This window comes from Canis lupus, chromosome X (assembly GCF_011100685.1).
Source record: "Canis lupus familiaris isolate Mischka breed German Shepherd chromosome X, alternate assembly UU_Cfam_GSD_1.0, whole genome shotgun sequence".
Taxonomy (NCBI): domain Eukaryota; kingdom Metazoa; phylum Chordata; class Mammalia; order Carnivora; family Canidae; genus Canis; species Canis lupus.
Window position 1 is genome coordinate 15,047,231 of NC_049260.1, and position 22,040 is coordinate 15,069,270.

Sequence of the window (22,040 nt, forward strand, 5' to 3'; positions counted from 1 at the left end):
CTTGGCAAATGAATGCTCACCCTAAGAGGGCCCAATGAGGGCTGAGGTAAGGAGTAGACACACAAGTTCTACTCCTTGCTCTGCCACCAACCGCATGACCACGGGTGAGAAGGGACATCACTTTTCTGGGCTTTGATTTCCTCATCTGTATAACATAAATATTAGTTAGACTAGAAAGTCTCTAAGGAACCTTCTGACTCTGATGTTTTATTCTTTTGCTTTCAAACCAGATCGTGCTATGACAAACAGAAGAAACAACAAAGTCTACACAACTCTTAAAAATTTTTTTAAGGTTTTATTTATTTTTTCATGAGAGACACAGAGAGAGGCAGAGACATAGGCAGAGGGAGAAGCAGGCTCCCTGCAGGGAGCTCAATGTGGGACTCGATCCCAGAACTCCGGGATCACGCGACCTGGACCAAAGGCAGAGATGTTCAACCACTGAGCCACTCGGTATCCCACAACTCTTATAAATCTGTGTACTGAAAGCTTTAGGTCTTCTTCTGCTTTCATGTTTCCATACCAGTTGGTGAAGTGCTGAACCTGGGAGGGAGACCTGGATATAGGGTCCCACTCCACCAGCCTAGCTCTATGTGCCAGGGGAAGTCGCCTACCCTAACTGGGCCTCCACTGCCTTGTCTGTGAACCCAGATGCTTCATGAGCCCAAAAAGGAGGCACTACGCAAGAGGACATCAGGGGGTCCTATGTAGCTATGATATTTAAAAGGGCAGCTGAGTCACTAAAAAGCCAGATCTTCACAAACAAAAAATATATACAATATTCCTAACAGCATTATTCATAATGACCCAAAAGTGGAAACAACCCAAATGCTCATCAATTGATGAATGAACAAAATGTGGTCTATACAAACCATGAAATATTACTCAGCAATAAAAAGGAAAGAAATACTAATACTATATGCTATAGCATTCATGAACCTTGCAAACACGATGCTAAGTAAAAAAAAAAAAAAAATGCTGGTCACAGAGGACTTCATATTGCATGATTCCATTTCTTTATAATGTCCAGAATAGGCAAATCTGTAGAGATAGAAGGTAGATTAGTGGTTGTCTAGAGCTGGGTTCAGGGGAAGATGGGAGGAAGTGGGGAACGAGTGATTGTTAACAGGTTTCTTCCTTTCTAGGGGTGATCCAATTGTTCCAATGGACCATGGTGATGATGCACAACTCTGTGAATATACTAAAAATCATTACATTATTTACTTTAAATAGATGAATTATATGATAAGTAAATTATATCTCAAAGAAGCTATATTTTTTCAAAAGCCGGTGCCAATGAACTCTGTGCCTAGAAATAAAATAGGTAGGGTAAAAAAAGAGTCACATAAAGATAAAGCCTTGTTGACTTTTCCTGAAAATATGCAAAGAAATATGTATCTAATAAAATACATCTAATTAAATATAGAAACTTCCCAGCTTAAAGTTATTCAAAGGGGTATTAAATTATTTACAAGAAAGCTCATGAAAAAAGTGGGGGTACTTTTTTTTTTTTAAATCAGATTTTATTTATTTGAGAGAGAGAGAGATCATGAGCAGGGGCAGAGGGAGAGGGAGAAGCAGACTCCCTACCGAGCAGGGAGCCTGAAGTGGGACTCGATCCCAGGACCCTGGGATCATGACCTGACCACAGGCAGATACCTTAACTGACTGATCCATCCAGTTGTATACTTTCAAAGTGACCCTACCATGGATATTAGGCCAAAATACTTTGGCATAGTTTCAAATGGTCCCACATAAGGAATTAAATATTTGGCTTTCTCCTTCAACTAACCTATGCCCTCTCCAAAAACATCTAAAACTCAACTGATACTGCCCTCAGGGGCAACAGTATTTTGTATTTTGACACTGTTCCATAGCTAACAATTACAAATCAATCATTTTAAAGTCTGGAACTGAAGACTAGAAACGGCTGAGTGAAGGTACGAGTCTTATTCCAACACTGGATGATTAGAATTTTTAAGAATATCAGTATGCACCAACAACATATAACATGAGCAACTCAAACTATTCTGAGGCCAGGTGGCTAATCCCAGGACAGCAAACCATCAGGAGATCCAGGGAAAGAAATCAGCTCCTTTCTGGTGTACCCATCAACCATGAGCCCACTGAGAAAAACAGCCTTCCAATGACACAGCAGTGACAACTTACACATAGTGCCAAGTGTGGTTTGGATTATGAAATCTCACTGTCCTGTTAACTGCAAGTTAACTTCTTTGACTGTTGAAGCAGATCAGTTTATCCCCACACAGAGCTAGAATGTCTGAACTCCTTGTTCCACTACAGAGACACAGTCTGGGTATTTTGGAGATCCCTACATTCAAATGTGCATACTCAAACCATGTTAACTTGGGGTGCTACTGCACTCAGTGAAAGGAATACTTACTGTTATGGACTGAATGTCTGTGTCTCCTCATATGCATTCATTCATTCATTTTAAGTAAGCTCCATGCTGGGCTTGAATGAATGCAAGGCTTGAACTCAGGACCCTGATATCAAGACGTGAGCTGAGATCAAGAGTCAGACACTTAACCAACTGGGCTACCTGGGCACCCCATCTCTCCCATAGTCATATGTTGAAATCTAATTCAATGTGATGCTATTTGAAGGTGGGGCCTTTGGGAGGCAATTAGGTCATGAGGGTAGAGCCCTCATGAAGGGGGCCTAGTGTCCTTTTAAGAGGAGGCCAGAATGTTAGCTTGCACTCTGTCATGTGAGGTTGCAACAAGAAGCTGGCTGTCTACAAGCTGGAAGAGGGCACTCACCAGGACCTGATCATGCTGGCAGCCTGATTTCGCACTTCCCAGCCTCCAGAACTGTAAGAAATAAATTTCTGTTGTTTAGGAACCCAGTCTGTGGTATTTGTTATGGCAGCCCTAGCTAAGATGTGCTTCTCTCTTTAAGTCTATAAAAAATAATGTGTTGTGTTGTAAGATGTGGGAGGTTCTATTTTGATGTAATTCATAATAACTGAAATGAGTACAGACTGGGAGACACTCTGCTGTGATGGCCGTTCTGCTGTCCCTTCCCCTAAGGCTGAGCCAGTGGGTTTGCCTTTGTGTGACTCCCCTACTTGGAGGCGGCTTATGCTGTACCCCCCACATTCTCACTCACCGGCTTCTGTGGCCCACCCATCAGTCCATCTCTATAGATCTCTGGGGTCTTTTACTTGCACTAGCTATCTAAATGAAGGGGGAACAAAAGGCCTTTGTAGCTGAAGCTGATGCGATGTTACAAGCTAAAGAGAAACAGGCAAACTGCAGTCAACAGGAGCAAAGTGAGTAGATCTGTTTAGGCTAAGCCTATGGCCTCAGATATGATCATTTTAATTATATGCTGCTTTCTAATCTTTCAAAGATATAATTTAATTCTATCAATACTCACACATAACCTTCAGTGTATTGTATTTAGGAACACAGGTTCTGGAAACAAACTGCCTGTGTAAAAAGTTCTACCACAATCCAGCTGACCTTGGACAAATTACTTCCGCATCTCCATCTATCTTATGGGGATTAGAACAGTACCTAGACCTCATAGGGTTGTTTGTGAGAATTATATGAGTAAATTCATATCAAGCATTTTGGACTATGTCTAGTACAAATTAGCTCAATAATTGCTAACTATATTATCAACCTATTTGAACAGATTTTATTCACGTTACTTTTTCATATAATTATTTTAGGAACTCAGATGGAGACAGTGGTTAGGGGAAGAATCTACAAGTTACCTTAATGTAACCATCATTAGTTTTGTTAGGGGAAGAAAAAAAAAACCTGGTGCTTTCTTTTATTTTTATAGTAAATACTGCTGTGGATATATTTATTCCATTGATATGTTTGAGACAAAAACCCTCTATACCCTCTCCACCTCCAGGTCTTTATCTCTCCCTTTCTTTAGCCCAGAATTTTGCTCAAATAAATCTTCCCTTTCTGTTTATTTTACTAAACTCTCTGTGTACTTCACCTGAAAAAATGAGTGACAAATTCTGTAATAAGCATCACTACCTCTCAACAACCATTTCCTGAGGTGACAGGTATGGGCCGTGAAGGAAGAGGATGGGGCCAAATGCAGACAACAGAGCTACTAGGAGAGCCACGAGGAGTCAATGGTAGTGTTCCAGTGTGGTATTAGAAGAGATGGCACAGGCCTGAGCCAGAGAACTCAGCACCCCTGCTGCAAGGGAACCGACAATGACATCCTTAAAACTCTAGAAGAGGCCTGAGACAAATGAACCCAACATAAATTGTGTCTCACTGAGGGCAAGGAGCCAAGAGCTGGGCATTTTTGTCATTCAGGTTTAGTCATTTGTCAGCCCATCTTACCTTCTCTACCACTTCTTCACTTCTAATTTAGAGAAAGTGCCCTTTTTTGGCTCTTGTTTATGAGAGAAAGGCCTAGAATGAATAAGGCCCAAGCCTGGGCCTCTGTGCTGTGGTAACAGACAACACTAAAATCTTGGTGGCTTATAACAATGAATATTCATTTCTCCTCCATGCCTCGTGTCCATCCTTGGTAGCCTGTGGTTCTGCTCTGTGTTGTCCTTCCTCTAGGAACCAGGCTACTAAAACAGCCTATACCCACAACCCTGCTCATCTCATAGCAAAGGACAAGAAACACAGCAAACCATGAACTGCCTCTTCAGGCTGCTAGCCACAACTGACACATTACATCTTCTCTTATCTCATCTGTGAAAGCAAGCCTCACAGCCATTTCTGAGTTCAACAAGGTAGAAATGTGAAATCGTCCTCCTAAGGATGAAAAGCAAATAACTGTGAATAACTATTATGTGAACAATTATATAAAACAATTATTATGTAAATAATTGTGAACAATTATACTGCCATGATGATCTCACCTGCTAGCTGTGGTGGGCTGGGACCTCCACCCTCACAGCCACCCATAAGTGAATGTGAAGCAATCTGAGATTAATATGGTAATGAACCACCTGTATTTTGCTTTTTGGCTTATAAAATGGTATTATATAAAATGAAATTCCTATTCTTTGGGATGGAGTAAGAGGAAAAAGGAATAAAGATATTAATCAGACAAATTAGACTTCATAGCAAAGAATATTAACAGGGATATAGAGGATGGTTATAAAAACAATAGGGTCAGCTCGTGATGAAGACATAACAAGCCTAAATGTGTCTGTACCTAATAAGAGGTTAAGGGATGCATACATAGTGGCTAGAACAGAGAGTCTAGAAATAGATCCATACAAATATGACAAATTGATTTTTAAAAATATTTTATTTATTCATTCATGAGAGACACAGAGAGAGAGGCAAAGACATAGGCAGAGAGAGAAGCAGTCTCCCTGCAAGGAGCCCAGTGTGGGACTCGATCCTAGACCCTGGGATCAGGCCCTGAGCCAGAGGCAGACACTCATGAATTTATTTATTCATGAGAGACATAGATAGAGAGAGAGGCAGAGACACAGGCAGAGTGAGAAGCAGGCTCCATGCAGGGAGCCTGACGTGGGACTCAATCCGGGTCTCCAGGATCAGGCCCTGGGCTGAAGGCGGCGCTAAACCGCTGAGCCACCTGGGCTGCCCTACAAATTGATTTTTGATAAAAGTCTAAAGACAAACAGGGAAAGGACAACTTTTTTAAAAAAATGATTTTATTTTTAAGTAATCTCTATACCCAATATGGGGCTCAAACTTACAACCCTGAGATCAAGAGTCACATGCTCTACTGACTGATCCAGCCAGCTGCCCCAAAAGGACAGTCTTTTTATAAATGCATTGGAACACAGAAATGCAAGGTAGTAAGAGAATATTATGAAAAATTATATGCCAACAAATTAGATAAACAAGAAGGAATTAATAAATTCCTAGAAGCACACAACTTTCCAAAACTAAATCATGCTAACAAATGGAAAGATACACCATACTCATGGTTTGGAAGAATTAAGTTAATTAAATTAAATTTATGCCCACACTACTCAAAGCAATCTACAGATCCAATGCAATTCCTATCAAAATACCAATAGCATTTGGGGTGCCTGGGTGGCTCAGCTGATTAAGCATCTAACTCTTGGTTTCGGGCGAGGTCATGATCTCATGGGTCATGAGATTAAGCCCTGTGTCGGGCTCCCCAATTAGCATGGAGTCTGCTTGAAGATTCTCTCCCTCTGCCCCTTCTCTACTTGTGCTCTAACAAATAAATCCTAAAGAAAAAAAAATACCAGTAGCATTTTTCACAAAGCTAAAACAAAAGATCTTAAGATTTCTTTAGAACCACAAAAGACACCAAAGAGCCAAAGTAATCTTGAGAAAGAAAAAGCTGAAGGTATCACAACCCAAGATTTCAATATATACTACAAAGCTATAGTAATGAAAACAGTATGGTACTGGCACAAAAATAGACCTATAGATCAATAGAACAGAATAGAGAATCCAGAAATAAATCCAAGATTATACAGTCAACTAATCCACACCAAAGAAGTCAAGAATATACAATGAGGAAAAGACAGTCTCTTCAATAAATGGTGCTGGGAAAACTGGACAGCTACATGCAAAAGAATTAAAGTGGGCCACTTTTTTTTATACCATACATAAAAAGTAGCTTGAAATAAAGACTTAAACACAAGACCTGAAACCATAAAACTCCTAAAATAAAACATAGACTATAATCACTTGGACACTAACCTTAGCACCATGTTTACGAATAGGTCTCCTTAGGCAAGGGAAACAAAAGCAAAAATAAACTATTAGGACTACATCAAAACAAAAAGCTTTTGCATAGTGAAGGAAACAACAAAATAAAAAGGCAACCTACTGAATGGGAGAAGATATCTGAAAATAATATATCCAATAAGGGGTTTATATCCAAAATATAAAAAGAATTTATACAATTCAATAACAAAAAACAAATAGCCTGATATAAAAATGGGAAAAAGATCTGAATAGAAATTTTTCCAAGGAAGACATACAGCTGGCCAACAGACACATTAAAAGATGCTCAACACCACTAATCACCAGGGAAATGCAAATCCAACCACAATGAGATCACCTTATACCCGTTAGAATGGCTTGTATGAAAACGAAAGAAATAACAAGTATTTGCAAGGATATGGAGAAAAGGGAACACTTGTGGGATGTTAATTGGTACAGCCACTGTGGAAAATAGTACTGAGATTCCTCAAAAAATGAAAAATAGACATACCATATAATCTAGTAACTCCACTACTGCATTCCCCCCCCAAAAATGAAAACACTTATTAAAAAAAGATATATGCACTCCTATGTTACTGCAGCATTATTTACAACACCCAAGATATGGAAGCAATTCAAGTGATAAGTGAATGGATAAAGAAGATGCAGTATATACATGTATAATGGACTACTACTCACCATAAAAAAGAATGATATTGTGCCATTTGTGACATGGATGGACCTAGGAGGGTAGTATGCTAAGTGAAGTCAGACAGAGAAAGACAAATACAATATGACTTCACTTACATGTAGAATCTAAAAAACAAAAACAAATAGAAACAGATTCATTCACAAAGAACAAATTGGTGGTTGCCAGAGGGGCAGGGGGCGGGAGGATGCGTGAAATAGGTGGAGGGGATTAAGAGGCACAAACTTCCAGTTATAAAATAAATAAGTCACAGGGATGAACAGTCCAGCATAGGAAATACAGTCAGCAATACTGTAAAAAAATCTTGTATGGCATCAGATGGTAACTAGACTTACTGTGGTATTTTGTGATATACATAACTATTCAATCATTATGCTGTACACCTGAAACTAATATAACATTGTATGTCAATACTCAAATATTGCAGCCACTCAAGGAAAGAATGAAAATAATAAAAAGATGTATTTTTTAAAATGTTAGGTGAGTAAACAAAAATAGTAAACCTTAGATGTCAAAATAGTTGTTAACATGGTTATAAAACAAAGCAAATACCAAAAGTAATGAGTAGAATAAAAGATACATAATGGAAAAAACTTTTAAAATATTGTTGGAGGGGATCCCTGGGTGGCGCAGCGGTTTGGCGCCTGCCTTTGGCCCAGGGCGCGATCCTGGAGACCCGGGATCGAATCCCACGTCGGGCTCCCGGTGCATGGAGCCTGCTTCTCCCTCTGCCTATGTCTCTGCCGCTCTCTCTCTCTCTCTCTCTCTCTCTCTCTCTGTGACTATCATAAATAAATAAAAATTTAAAAAAAAATAAAAAATAAAATATTGTTGGAAAAACTGGACATCCATATGCAAGAATATGACTCTCTATATCTAAATCTTATACTCTATACAAAAGTTAACTCACAATGAATCACAGATCTAAATGTTAAATGGAAACTTCTAAAACTTTTATAGGTAAACCTAGAAGAAAAACCTTCATGACCCACAGGCAGAATTAGACATGGAACCAAAAGCACAATCCATAGAAAAAAAATCAATAAATTAGACATCAGCAAAAGTAAAAGCTTTTGCTCTATGAAGGACACTATTAACAGATAAGAGGGACGCCTGGGTGGCTCAGCAGTTGAGCATCTACCTTTGGCTCAGGGCCTGATCCTGGGGTCCTGGGATAGATTTCCACAGCTGGCTCCCCACAGGGAGCCTGCTTCTCCCTCTTCCTATGTCTCTGCCACTCTCTCTCTCTGTCTCTCTCGTGAATAAATAAAATATTTTTAAAAAGAGAGAGAGATAAAAAGACAACCTACAGGGGGATCCCTGGGTGGCTCAGTGGTTTAGCGCCTGCCTTCGGTCCAGGACATGATCCTGGGGTCCCGTGATCAAGTCCCGCGTCGGGCTCCCTGCGAGGAGCCTGCTTCTCCCTCTGCCTATGTCTCTGCCTCTCTCTCTGTGTCTCTCATGAATAAATAAATAAATCTTGGGCAGCCCAGGTGGCTCAGCAGTTTAGTGCCGCCTTCAGCCCAGAGTGTGATCCTGGAGACCTGGGATCGAGTCCCACGTCGGGCTCCCTGCATGGAGCCTGCTTCTCCCTCTGCCTGTGTCTCTGTCTCTCTCTCTGTGTCTCATGAGTAAATAAATAAAACCTTAAAAATAAAATAAAATCTGTAAAAAAAAAAAAGACAACCTACAAACTAGAAGAAACTACTTCCAAGTTGCATACGCAACAAAAGAACTGTATCCAGAATATATGAAGAACTCTCAAAATGCAACAGTAAGAACACAAACAACCTAATTTAAAAATTGGTAAAAACAAACAAAAAACTTGAACACACTGCCAAACAGGACATGATTGACAAATAAGCACATAAAAGGCTAATATCATTAGCTATTAAGTAAATACAAATTAAAACCACTATGAGATACCACTACATACCTATTAAGATGTCTAAAATTAAAAATACTGCCAATACTGAGTGTTGACAGAGATGCAGAACCACTAGAATCCTCATACTTTGCTGGTGGGAATGCAAAAACGGTGGTGCCACTCTAGAAAACAGTTTGGCAATTTTTAATAAACTTGAACACTTATCCAACAATCCAGCAATCCTGCTCCTGAATATTTACTCTAGAGATAGAGAGTACTTTACATGCATGTTTAAGGCAGCTCAATTTTTTTTTAGAGATTTTATTTATTTATTCATGAGAGACACACAGAGAGGTAGAGACACAGGCAGAGGGAGAAGCAGGCTCCATGCAGGGAGCCCGACGTGGGACTCAATCCCGAGTCTCAGGGATCAGGCCCTGGGCCAAAGGCGGCACTAAACCACTGAGCCACCCGGGCTGCCCAACCCTGTACCTTTTAAAAGTCATTTCCCATCTGTCCCTAACCCTCAATCCCCCAGACCTAGGCAACCACTAATCTACTTTTTGTCCCTAAAGATTTGCCTGTTCTGGAGATTTTGTATAAATAGGCTCATGCCATATGTGATCTTTTATGTGCCCAGCTTCTTTCAATTAGCATAATGTGTTCAAGGTCTGTGTTGTAGATGTATCAGTACATCATCCCTTCTTATTGCAACTAATATTCCATTGTATAGACATAGTACATTTTGTGTTCCCACTCATTAATTGATGGACATTTTGGTTGCTTCCACTTTGGGGATATTGTACATAATGCTGCTATGAACACTCATTTATAAGTTTTTGGGTGGATGTATGTTTTCAGTTCTCTTGGTTATCAACCTAAGAGTGGAATTTCCGGGTTATGTGGCAACTCTAAGCGTAACATTTTGAGGAATTACAAAACTGTTTTCCGAAGAGACTACACCACTTTAAATTTCCACTGGCAATGTACGAGGGTTCTAATATCTCAATATCCTTTTCAGAATTTATCTTTTTTTTAAAAGATTTATTTATTTATTCACGAGAGACACAGACTGAGAGAGAGAGGCAAAGACATAGGCAGAGGGAGAAGCAGGCTCCCCATAGGGGGCCTGATGCGGGACTTGATCCTGGATCCCGGGATCACGACCTGAGCCGAAGGCAGGTGCCCGACTGCTGAGCCACCCACGCGTCCCTGTCTTTTTGATTGCATCTATCTTACTAGGTGTGAAATGGTAATCTCAATTGTGGTTTTGATTTGCATTTCCTGGACAGTTTGTAATACGAGCATCTTTTCATTGGTCATTTGTATATCACTTCTGGAGAAGTGTCTATTCAGATCCTTTCTCAATTCTTAAATTGATATGTTTATCTTTTAATATTGAATTTTAAGAGTCCTTTAGGTATTCTTAAGTCAAGTCTCTTAACATATATGTGATTTGCAATTTTCTCCCATTCTGTGGGTGTCTTTTCACTTTAATGGTATGGTTTGCAGTACAATAGCAATTTTTTATAAAGTCCAGTTTATCTATTTTTTTTCTTTTGTTGCTTGTGCTCTTGTTAATGTACTAAGGAGCCTTTGCTTCCCCTAAAGTCAGGAAGATCTATTCTTGCATTTTTTTCTAAGGGTTTTATGTTTTAGCTCTTCCGTTTAAGTTTATGATCCATTTTGAGTTCATTTTTATATATGGTACAAGAAAGGGGTCCATTCATTGCTTTGCATGTGGATATCTAATTGTCCCAGTACCATTTGTTGAAAACAGTATTCTGTCTCCATTTAACAGTCTTGTAGAAAATCACCTGACCATAAATGTGGTGGTTTATTTCTGAACTCACAATTCTGTTCCCTTTTGTTCCATTGATCCGTATGTCTATATCCTTAGGCCAGCACCACACTGTCTTCATTACTGTCAGCTTTCTAGCAAGTTTTGAAATCAGGAAATGTGAGTCTTTCAACTTTGTTCTTCTTTTTCAAGATTCTGGATCCCTTGCATTTCCAAATGAATTTTAGGATCACCTTGTTAATTTCTACAAAAAAGCAGCTGAGATTTTGATAGGATCGCCTTAAACCTGTAGATCACTTTGGAGAGTACTGCTACCTCCATCATATTATCTTCTACTCCATGAACATGGGATATCTTCCTGTAACAATCTTAGAATTGTTCTCATGCTTTAAGCTTTCTAAGGGAAAAGTCTGTCTTTTTTGTTCACCACTCTAGAGGTCCTGGTCTACTTAGATAAATAAACAAATGTACAATAAAGATTATATTTTTACTAATTTATAGTCTAAAATACCTTTTCAAAGATAGTTAAAAGTATAGATATTATCTATCTACATACATTTGTATTATGCATAGTTAACACAAATAATTATCCTTTAAGAAAGCTTGCTTTATTATTATGCACATTCTTCTATTCAGTCTTTCTTTGGGAACTTGAAGAAGCAAGTCAAGTATGCACAGCAGAAACCTGGGTGGCTCATTCAGTTAAGCATCCAATTCTTGATTTTGGCTCAGGTCATGATCTCAGGGTTGTGGGATTGAGCCCCACATCAGGCTCCACACTAGGTGTGGAACCTGTTCAATTAAAATGTTCTCTTTCTGCCCCTCCCTCCAAAAAAATAAAAATTAAAAACTAAAATAAAAAAAATAAAATGGACATCCATGACCTAGACTGTCCCTAGAGGGTAATTTGGGATGTGAATAGACTAAAAGCCAAATTTCACGGGAACAGGGGAAGAATATGGGTGTTTAGAGAAGGCTTAAGGGAGAGAAAGTTAGCATCTTCAAAGAGCTGAAAGGTTGTCCTCTGAAAGACGGATTCAATTTTCTCACTTACTAAAACTCAAATCAGATTTCAACTCAACATAAGAACTTCGTAACATGGGGATCCCTGGGTGGCTCAGCGGTTTAGTGCCTGCCTTTGGGCCAGGGCACGATCCTGGAGTCCCGGGATCGAGTCCCACGTCGGGCTCCCCACATGGAGCCTGATTCTCCCTCCTCCTGTGTCTCTGCCTCTCTCTCTCTCTCTATCATAAATAAATAAATAAATCTTAAAAAAAAGAACTTCTTAACATTTAGAATTTTCAAAATAGAATGGACAGGGTTGTCGGTAATGTGGTCTCAGTCTGGCATCATCTGGGCAGGAGCCTGAGGGCCACCCACACAAGAAGTATAGTGTCTAATGCAGTGGCTAAGGGCATGGACACTACTCTGCATAAGACACACCTGGGTTCAAATTTCTGCTCTGCCACTTACTAGCTATGTGACCTTTGGCAAATTATGTAACTTCTCTGTGCTTTGGTTTTTCTTCCTATAAAAAAGAGGGTTCAAAGCAGATTGGAGAGCATGAGCCTCCTTAGGCCCCTCAGTTCATCCCCACCCTAATGGAAACACTGTTGCCTCTGCCTATCCAGCACCTGTTCCACGTTTTCTGGTAATGGCCTATAATTTCCCCTACTCTGACTCAGTATGATTCTGGTGGGGCTGACCCATCACTGCCTGCCACTGACCCCAGCCCCAGCTTCAGGGAAGGGCATGTGACCCATGCCTGGCCGATCTAGGCACAGTTCAGGGATGAGCACACAACCCACGCTGGATCAACTGAGAGGCACCCTCAGTCAGGACATGTGCTGGAACCACTATAGAAAAAGCTTTCTTGGGATCCCTGGGTGGCGCAGCGGTTTGGCGCCTGCCTTTGGCCCAGGGCGCGATCCTGGAGACCCGGGATCGAATCCCACATCGGGCTCCCGGTGCATGGAGCCTGCTTCTCCCTCTGCCTGTGTCTCTGCCTCTCTGTCTGTGACTATCATAAAAAAAATTTAAAAAAATTAAAAGAAAGAGCTTTCTTTTTGCAGAGGCCACCATTCTAAAAGAATATAACCTGGAGCTGCCAAGGGGCCACCTCTGGTACCACATGGGATGAGTCTGCCAGAGAATAAAGCCCACCCCAAGGCAAAGCAGGCCAAACAATGCAGAGACATACTTGATCATTTGAGGTCCTGAACCCAGCCATCCCTGAATCCAGAACAATCCCTTGGATTTTTCAGTTATTTGAACAGTAAATTCTCTTTTGTGCTTAAGGGCTGTTTGAGGTGGGTTTCAGTCATTTACACCTGAAAGAATCCTAACAAACATAACCATGAATGTTTAAATGGCCACAGTGAACTAGATACCATAAAAACATTTATTTGATGCTATTAAAGACATCCAAGTTGAGGCAATATTAAAGCAAAATACATATGCTTGATAACAGAACCAAAGTATTTAACATTGTGCAATTCAATTTCTAGCTAGAGGGCACAGAGACGAATGTGGCCTATGCACCAAAAATGGCACAGGGTATATAAATCCCCTCCTCCCCCACCTCTGTCCCACAAGAAGACTGCAATAGCTCCTTACTGATCGTCCTGACTCTAATACTGGTTCCTTCCAATCCATCCTCTACAAAGGAAGGTCCCAGAAAGGACTAGAATCTCAAGACTTCACTGCCCTGCTCAGAATTCTCCAATCCTATAAAACAGAACCTGAGTCTTTTAGATTGCCATATAAGGCTCAGCAGGTGCAGGCTCTTCCTCTCACATCCAGTGTCATCACCTGACACTTCCTCCTTAGCCCTGACCCCAAACCCAAGTTCAAGCTCCCTGCACACACTCTGCTCTCAACACTTCCAAGCCTGTGCACCTGTAGTGCCCTCATGGCAAATGCCTCTCCGCATGCTTACTCCTCTGTGAAGCCTCCCCTCTCCTCCCTTTCCTATAGACAGGTCAGAGGCCTTACCCTCAGTCCTTTTCCCTTTAGATTAAGAATGGCTAAGTACGTGTAACTGCCTTGGTCAGCTCCAAGACAGGAAAGTACAACTCAATTATTCAAATGAAATACCTACAAGAGACTAGGACAAATGTTGAAAATAGATGATTACTCACCAACATCCCATGTTGGTAAACCAAACCACAGGAAGCAAATTCTATTATAAAAACTCCAAAAACTGGTTAAATTCATTTGTTGTGCTGAAATTTTATTCTAGCAACCACCGCTTAAAATATTAACGGGGATAGGGAAGGGCATTGCCTTGGACTTGAGATGTTTTTCTTAAGTGGGAGCTCCAATAGCCTTTGTTTTATTTTTTTTTTTAATTTTTAACGATTTTATTTTTATTTGGGAGGGAAGGAGAAGCAGACTCCCTGCTGAGCAGGGAGCCCAATACAGGGCTCAATCCCAAGACCCTGAGATCATGATCTGCACTGAAAGCAAATGCTTAACCAACTGAGCCAACCAGGTGCCCCTCCAATAGCCTTTGTTTTAAAATGATTACATCTGGGGTGCTGGCTGGCTTGGTCAGTAGAGCATGTGACTCTTAATCTCCCAGTCGTGAGTTCAAGCCCCACATCAGTGTGGTGTCTACTTAAAATTTTCTTTAGGGATGCCTGGGTGGCTCAGCGGTTGAGCATCTGCCTGCGGCTCAGGGCATGATCCCCGTCCCGGGATCCAGTACCACATCGGGCTCCCCACAGGGATCCTGCTTCTCCCTCTGCCTGTGTCTCTGCCTCTATGTGCCTCTCATAAATAAAATTTCCTTTAAAATGTTAAAGATAAAGGGCTAGTTTCCAAGATCTATAAAGAACTTATTAAACTCAACACCAAAGAAACAAACTATCCAATCATGAAATGGGCAAAAGACATGAAGAGAAATCTCACAGAGGAAGACATAGACATGGCCAACATGCATATGAGAAAATGCTCTGCATCACTTGCCATCAGGGAAATACAAATCAAAACTACAATGAGATACCACCTCACACCAGTGAGAATGGGGAAAATTAACAAGGCAGGAAACAACAAATGTTGGAGAGGATGCGGAGAAAAGGGAACCCTCTTACACTGTTGGTGGGAATGTGAACTGGTGCAGCCACTCTGGAAAACTGTGTGGAGGTTCCTCAAACAGTTAAAAATATACCTGCCCTACGACCCAGCAATTGCACTGTTGGGGATTTACCCCAAAGATACAAATGCAATGAAACGCCGGGACACCTGCACCCCGATGTTTCTAGCAGCAATGGCCACTATAGCCAAACTGTGGAAGGAGCCTCGGTGTCCAACGAAAGATGAGTGGATAAAGAAGATGTGGTTTATGTATACAATGGAATATTACTCAGCTATTAGAAATGACAAATACCCACCATTTGCTTCAACGTGGATGGAACTGGAGGGTATTATGCTGAGTGAAGTAAGTCAGTCGGAGAAGGACAAACATTATATGTTCTCATTCATTTGGGGAATATAAATAATAGTGAAAGGGAAAATAAGGGAAGGGAGAAGAAATGGGTGGGAGGTATCAGAAAGGGAGACAGAACGTAAAGACTGCTAACTCTGGGAAACGAACTAGGGGTGGTGGAAGGGGAGGAGGGCGGGGGGTGGGAGTGAATGGGTGACGGGCACTGGGTGTTATTCTGTATGTTAGTAAATTGAACACCAATAAAAAAAAAAAAAAAAAAAAAAAAAAAAAAAAAAAAAATAAAATGTTAAAAAAAAGATTGTATTTGTAATTGAGACTACAGGCTGTGTAACACCCTCTTTTTCCATTAGTTTAAAAGACAGGTTTTGTATAATTTGATACGTAAACCTTGGGCATTCAGAGAATAATGCTGAAGACTTAAGCTCAAACATGCAGCAGCTTTACCGTTTTTACCTAAGGAGATCACAGGTGTACAACTTCCACTTTCGAATTATGTCTTTTGCTAAATTGCTGCTTATCCGAATTTCCCCCTCTGGGTTTACAAATACTGCAGAAGCTACAAGGTGCCCTGGGCCTAGGCATTTGCACCATCTCATTTGACTGAAGGATGGCTTGCAGAGAAATAAAGTGGGTCAGGAGCCAAGCGGAGCCATTTGCAGGCATCTACTTCAATCCAGCTGTGTTCCAGCTTCATTCCAGATCCCAGTGCTCTTGTTAAAACTTTCAAAACTTACAGAAACTGTGTAGGCCCCTTAGCTACCATCAAATGTATAAATGACTTTACCACTGTCTTACGACATTTTCTTTCTTTGCCTCTCTGGCCAATCCGTGTTGCAAGGTGGTGGATTACGGAGATGTCAGTCCTTAGCCTGGTGTTTTGAAAACTGACAGAACACAAACTCAGTGGGATTGATAGGATCCTCCTGGCCAACCCCTCAAGTCTGAGGTATCAAGGGATTACTGGCTGCTACCCTAGTAACGTCTCCCCCAAACAGGACAGCTGTGGGCATCACTATTTATTTTCAACTTTGTGACTTTTATTTTTTTTCTTATTTTTTTATTTTTTAATTTTTATTTATTTATGATAGTCACACACAGAGAGAGAGAGAGAGGCAGAGACACAGGCAGAGGGAGAAGCAGGCTCCATGCTGGGAGCCCGACGTGGGATTCGATCCCGGGTCTCCAGGATCACGCCCTGGGCCAAAGGCAGGCGCCAAACCGCTGCGCCACCCAGGGATCCCGTTTGTGACTTTTACTAATAGAGTGAAATAAATATCACATCTGCCTCACAGTATTTAAAGAAAGAGCCTATTAAAGGTTCACTATTTTAACATAAAAATAAGGAGACTACAATTTTATTTGGTGTTCACAGCAACCTAGTGTATCCAAAGTATTTCTCTCCATTCCTCTGGCCTGTTTCCAACAAGACACAGTGTTTATCACAGGGCTGTCAGCTCACCAGAAGAATGACCTTGAAAAAGGTCCCCTCAACTCTTGGCTGAATTCTTTACCTGCAAAAGGGATCTAGGTGATCTAAGTAGATGATCTTTTGGATCCCTGCAAAACATGAAACAATTCTAAATCTCTCCCCATACGGGTTATACAGGGCCCTATAAATAGAACATTTAAGGATTTTTTTCAATTACTCAAATTTTTAAAAAAGATTTTATTTATTTGAGAGAGAGAGAGAGAGAGAGGATGAGCAGGGGGAGGGGCAGAGAGGAAGGGAGAAGCAGTCCTGATGCGGGACTCAATCCCAGGACCCTGGGATCATGACCTGAGCCTAAGGCAGACACTTAACCAACTGAGTCACTCAGGCACCCTACTCAAATGTTTCTGTCTGGCACTAAAATATTTAAAAGCTGTCCTAAAAAGGGTGCAGCAAAAGCCCTGCTCTTGGCACCCAAAAAAGAGTTGGAAGTAGAAGGTAAAAAAGCAGGGCTCTGGGGGATCCCTGGGTGGCTCAGCGGTTTAGCGCCTGCCTTCAGTCCAGGGCGTAATCCTGGAGTCCCAGGATCAAGTCCCGCATCAGGCTCCCTGCATGGAGCCTGCTTCTCCCTCTGCCTGTGTCTATGCCTCTCTTTCTCTGTCTCTCATGAATAAATAAATAAAACCTTAAAGAAGAAAAAAAGCAGGGCTCTGAATTGTATCAGGAAGGAAAAAATATTATCCATTTGGTGCTTGCTTTCTCCAATCAACACATGGAGCAGACAACCATCTCTCAGCACTAAAAAGGCTCAGGGATCCTAAGGGATCTGGGGACCACACTCCTGAGAACTGCTATACTACTTCAAAGTTGGAGTGTACTTTTCCTGTCCGTGTGTTAGAAATTCTTACAAGTATGTGTCCCTAAGCAAGAAAGAATATTATGTGCAGCGTTCTTAAAGTTCTACACACATTGTAGCATACTCTGCTTATCCTTCTAGAACTTGCTTATTTCACTCAACTTTAAATTTCTGAGTGCTATCCAACTTGATACATGTAAGTCTAGGTCACTCATTTTTACTGCTATATAGTATTCTATTATGTGGCTAGATCTTTATTTGTCTAGTCCCATAATGATGAACATTTAGGTTGTGTCTAATTTTTTGCTTTTACAAACATGCTTCAACAAATGTCCTTGTACATGTCTCCTTGGGTAAAAGCACATCATTAGCATATACAGCTACATACGGACCTCCTAGGTTATACATATGCATAGCTTCAATTTCACCAGTATCTCCCAAATGTTTTCCAAGATGACTATACCAATTAACCATCTGTAACTCACATTCTATGGCATAGACTACTAATCACTAATTGAATTTCCTCTTTCTTAGGCCTTCAGGTATACTACATTTCCCATCCTCCCTTATAGTTAGATGTGGCCACATGTTTGAGTTCTAGCCAAAAGAATGTGAGTGAAAGTGAAGGGAATTTCCATGCCTTGGCCATAAAACTCTCCCTTGAACAATCTTCTGTACTCTTTTCTGATCCACTAGATGGATGTTGACATCCAGGGTGACCTCAGGAGCCGCACATTGAAGATGGCAGAGCCACTGGTACCCAGATCTCTAGATGACACCCTTACTGACCCAAACCTACACTGGGCTGTTGTATGAGAAATAAACTTCCATGTTTATTCAATGAAATTTTGGACTTGGTTATAGCAGTTGGCCTACCTTAACTAATACCTCTTCCCATGAATAGTTTATGAGAATTGCCCCTTCTCTACAACCTTGTCAACACTTAGAATTATGCTTTGAAACTGCTGCCCAACTGTCAGTCTGAATTTATTGTTTTGAGCTACTTTACTTTTTCGGGTTACTAATGAGATTGAGCCATCATTTCACATGTTTATTAGTTTCCTCTTCTGTGGAATTCTTGTTTATATTACAGAATATGATCATAGAAATATATAAAATCACTATAAATGAGAAAGGGGGTCAACTTAATTAAAGGGAAACAATGAAGCAGGACATTTGGACTGAACATATTTTTTTGGTTGTTCTGGTACTTCTCTTTGCTATTAAGAGAAGTAATGAAAAGAGAATATTTACAAACCAAGAAGCTAAACAATGACATCACCTGCTACCTAATCAAATAGAAACACACTCTCAAGTAAGATTAATATTTAAATCCCATCAACTTTAAGTGGCTGGTTCCCCAAAGACTTTTAGGATTAAGCTTCTGTATTTGTCATTTATTATTCACCCCAAACTTACTCCAAAAATTGAGAACCTAGTTCAGTAGTTTTGGGCTTTCTATGGTATTTATATCTGCAAATATCTCTATCCTGCTCATTTTTTTCCAGGTCTATTAAGTGGGTCAAAATTACAATGCAGAATAGAAGTGATAGTGGTGATCCTTGATGTCTCTGACTTTAAAGATATTTTTCTAACTATTGGCCAATATATTAGTTATGTTTGCAGATTAAAAGAAAAAAGATTTAGGGGGGGCAGGGAGGGAGAGAGGGAGAAGAGAGAGAGTCCCAAGCAGACCCTGTGCTGAGCATGGAACCTGACAAAGGGCTCAATCTCACTACCCTGAGATGATGACCTGAGTTGAAATTGAGTCGGATAACCAACTGTGCCACCCAGGCACCCGCTTGTAGATTTTTTTTAAAAAAACATTATCCTTTATCAGGATAATACAACTCCCTAGAATGCCTAGTTTGCTAAGAAGTGTTTTTTTTCCTAAGAAGTGTTTTTTAAAAAAATCATTCTAGATGCTGAGTTTTATCAGATGCTTTTCTATACCTACTGAGATGATAAAACTATTTTTCTCTTTTATTAATGTGGTAAGTTACATTAGATTTTCTTATAGATTTCCTCGTATTCCTCCACTTGATTGTGATGCATTTTTTATACATTGCTGGATTCACTTTATTAGTATTTTGCTTTGTATTTCACATCAATACTCGTAAGTGAATTTCCTCCGTAAATATTATTCCTCACTATATCTTATTTGCCTATGGTATCTTGGGATGTTGGCCCTATAAAAGGAGTTAAGAGTTAGCCCTGTTTATTTTTTATCTGAAATAGTTTAAGATGGGGATTATCTGTTTATCTTCTGCATCCCTCGCACTCCACTGTACTCAATGAGCAAAACCCCAACTCGGGTTAAATCTCTTTGCCTACTCTGGGGTTGTGCCTGTGCAGCAAAATGGGGTGGGAGAAAAACAGCCCTGCTGATGGAACTCACTGGAAATTAATGGCCCCCAGTGCTGTCCAACTATTGTATTAGAAATTCCTGTTCTTGTTTGTTTTTTTTTAAGATTTTTAATTTATTTATCTGACACACACAGAGAGCCTGGTTTCCTTTAGAAGGAAGGACTATTTTATATCCACTCCTCTCCCTTCCAACCTCCAATAACTCCTCCCTATCTGCACTCTTGGCTGAGGACTGTGCCTTATGTTTCACTGAAAGTAAAAACAATCAAAAGAGAACATGGTGCCCATGTACCCCGCCTTCCTTGTTGTTTTGATGGATAAACTATCTGTGCTTCTCTTTAAGGTCACCCACCACGTGCATACTACACTTCATCCCTCTCACTCAAGGACTGTGCTTCAGTCATTCTCACTCTGCCTCTCCTCAGTCTTCCTTGGCAGCTGCTCATCTTCTGGATCTCTCCATTTTTGTAAAGCTCCTCTTTGAACATCATCTTTTCTGTGACTACACTCACTCCTATTATCTCATCCAGCCTCATGACCTTTTAAACACCATATACAGGGCACCCAGGTGGCTCAGTGGTTGAGTGTCTGCTGTGATCCCAGGGTCCTGGGATCGAGTCCCACATCAAGCTCCCAGTAGGGAGCCTGCTTCTCCCTCTATGTCTCTGCCTCTCTGTGTCTCTCATGAATAAATAAAATCTTTAAAATAAAAATAAACACATACCAATATAACTCCCAGATTTTTATCTGTAGCTCAGATCTCTCCCCTACTTCGAGACTGATATATTCAATTGCCTACTTACCCATTTCTACTTGGATGCCTCATGAGCACCTCAAACTTAATACAAACTCCTTATCTTCCTCTTCAAATTTGCTCCTCCAGTCTTCCCTATCTCAGTAAACAGCAATTCCATCCTACCAGCTGCTCAAGCCAAAACTCTGGAGTCATTCTTGACTTCTCTTTTTTCTACACACCTTATACCCACCAATCCACCAATAAATCCTGTTGTCTGCGAAATTTTTCCTGAATTCCACCACTCCCAGTAGTCTCCACTGCAACCACCCTTGTCTGAATCATCATGCTCCAGCTGCTGAAGCTTCTTCATTGGTCATCCCGCTTTTGCTTCGTGACCCCTTACAGACAATATTCTATGCAGCTGGTGGAATGATTCTTTTCAAACATTATTCAGATGTCACTTGTTTGCTCAAAACTCTCGTGGCTTCCCTTCCCCCTTAGAATAAAAGCCAAATTTCTTCACCTCTGAAGATGAATAAGTAAACCTCTGAATGTTCCTCCGTTCTTGTCTGTAAACCCATCTTGGACTAGGAATTTTTGTGACTCATTCCATTTCTTTAATAGTTACAGGTCTAATTACGATTTAGTTTTTTCTTAATACTGCTAACACTGATCTAGAAAACTGTCCATTTAACGTTTCCAAATGTACTGCCAAAAAGTATTGTTATTTTTCCATTTTCTCCTAATATTGTTTTTTGTCCCTCCTCCCCAACTCCTATCAACCCTGCCAGGAGTTTACCTATTTGTTAGTCTTTCTAAAAACAACCCAAAACCAAAAAACAAAACAGCTTTTGGTTTTCTCAATCTTTATTGTGTTACTTTAATTTTTGCTCCTGTATTAGTTCCTTTCTTCTGTTTTCTTGGCTGCACTGTTATCCTTTTCTCAATCTTGGGTTAATTTTCAAATCTTTTTTTAAAATATTTTATTTATTTATTCGACAAACAGAGAGACAGAGAGAGGCAGAGACACAGGCAGAGGGAGAAGCAGGCTCCATGCAGGAAGCCTGATGTGGGACTTGATCCTGGGTCTCTAGGATCACACCCTGGGCTGAAGGCGGCACTAAACCACTGAGCCACCGGGCTGCCCC

General features: G+C 40.6%; 1 protein-coding gene across 1 annotated transcript in view; it reads right to left on the bottom strand.

Annotated features, from left to right (window-relative positions):
* Window positions 1–22,040, bottom strand: part of PHKA2 (phosphorylase kinase regulatory subunit alpha 2) — a 79,422-nt gene that overhangs the window by 52,022 nt on the left and 5,360 nt on the right.